Below are 1,935 nucleotides of genomic sequence, written 5' to 3'. Positions count from 1 at the left end.
ACAATTTTAAAATATAAATTACTAAAATAAAGTAAAATATAAAGTATAAAATAAAGTTTAAAAATCAAAATATATAATAAAATATGAAATGTAAAATATAAAATTTAAATTCAAAGTACAAAAATAAAATATAAAATATATCAAATATAAAATATAAAATAAAAAGTAGAATATAAAATAATGTAAAAATAAAATAGAAATATAAAGTATAAGTATAATAATATTTTAAATTTTATATTTTATTTTTAATTTTAGATTTTATATTTCTAATATCTTAGAAAAAACTTTCCCTGGTATGCAATACCTAATAAGGTAATAGGACCCGATAATGGACCCATCTTTGTTGCCCAGGTAAGTCAGGAACTGGCTGCCCAGCTGGGGATGAATTAGAAATTGTGCATTTAGGCCCCAGATTTTAGGACAGGTAGAGAAAATGAATAGAACTCTAACAGAGACTTGGACTGACTTGGCCTTGGAGACTGGTGGGAGTGATTAGACAGTACTCCTTCCCTTTGCCTCATTCCAGGTTCAGAACACCCCCGGGACTGGTTAAATCCTGTGTGGGAGCTGACACTGCTCACTGAGACAGGGGGGCACTCAATCCTTTTCTTCTTTTCTTTTTTTTTCTTTTTTCTTTTTTTATTCCTTTTTTCTCTTTTTTCTTTTTTTATTCTTTTTTCCCCTTTTTCTTTTTTCCTTTTTTCTTTTTTTCATTTTCTCTTTTTTCTATTTTTCTTTCTTTTTTCTTGGTTCTATTTATTTTCTCTTTTTTCTTTTTTCTTTTTTTTCTCTTTCTTTTTTCTTTCTTTTTTTCCTTGTTTTTCTTTCTTTTTTTTTTCAATTTTCTTTTTTCTTCATGGCACTCAATCCTAATATTGTTCTTTCCAAATCCCTGTTTGCCCATATGAAAGCATTCAAGGTGGCTCAACATATGAGACTGGAGGCCTGAGCACCAGTTCCAAGCAGGAAACCCAGTCTGACATCACTGAGCTGGAAACTTGGAACCCAGCTGAACGCACCTGATGACGACCCCAGCCTCAACCCCAGATACACAGGCTCTAGTGGCCGACTTTGTAGGCTACAAGCTAAGGCAGAAGGGTTATGTCCGAGGAGCTGGCCCAGGAGAAGGCCCAACAGCCGACCCGCTACACCAAGCCATGCGGGCGGCTGGAGATGAATTTGAGACCTGCTTCCGGCGCACCCTCTCCGACCTGGTTGCTCAACTACACGTGATCCCAGGCTCAGCTCAACAATGCTTCATCCAGGTTTCAGAGGAACCATTCCAAGGAGGCCCCAATTGGGGCCATCTTGTGGAATTCTTTGTCTTTGGGGCGGCCCTGTGTGCTGAGAGTATTGACAAAAACTTAGAGCCATTGGTGAGGCAGATACAGGATTGGATGGTGGCCTATCTAGAAATACACCTGGCTGACTGGATCCACAACAATGGCGGCTGGACGGAGTTCACAGCCCTGTACACGAACAGGGCCCTGAAAAAGACATGGTGTCTACAGAAAGGAAACTGGATGTCAGTAAAGACAATACTGACGGGGGCCGTGACACTGGGGGCCCTGATATCTGTAGGGGTCTTTCTTACATTGGTTTTTCTTCATTCAGGCTGGTGAACTTTTGTTAGAGAAAGGGTAAGTGCTGTTCAGATTTTAGTGTTACCCCATCGATATCGAAATTTAGGTCAGGAAAACGAAAGTTATGATGATACTGAAGTTTAAAATTTCTAAAAATTTACGTTAGAAGTGGGGTGGGAATGGGCCTATGAATAGTTAAGTTTTTATGATTAAAAACCTAATGGAATATTAACAATATGGTAAAGCCTTTGCATGTCATAGTTTTTTACACACACACAAAGAAATCACACTGGAGAGAATCCTCATTAATGTAATCACTGGGGGAAAACTGACAATTCACTTTTATCTGTGA

The 1,935-nt window shown here is 37.8% G+C and overlaps 1 pseudogene; it reads left to right on the top strand.

Moving 5' to 3' along the window:
- Positions 1 to 1,022: 1,022 nt before the first annotated feature.
- On the top strand, positions 1,023 to 1,622 carry LOC143441086 (bcl-2-like protein 2 pseudogene; annotated as a pseudogene).
- The last annotated feature ends 313 nt before the right edge of the window (positions 1,623 to 1,935 follow it).

This window comes from Arvicanthis niloticus (assembly GCF_011762505.2).
Source record: "Arvicanthis niloticus isolate mArvNil1 chromosome Y unlocalized genomic scaffold, mArvNil1.pat.X SUPER_Y_unloc_2, whole genome shotgun sequence".
NCBI classification, from domain to species: Eukaryota; Metazoa; Chordata; class Mammalia; order Rodentia; family Muridae; genus Arvicanthis; species Arvicanthis niloticus.
The sequence above is the reverse complement of the archived record's forward strand: the minus strand, read 5'-3'. Positions and strand labels throughout refer to the sequence as shown.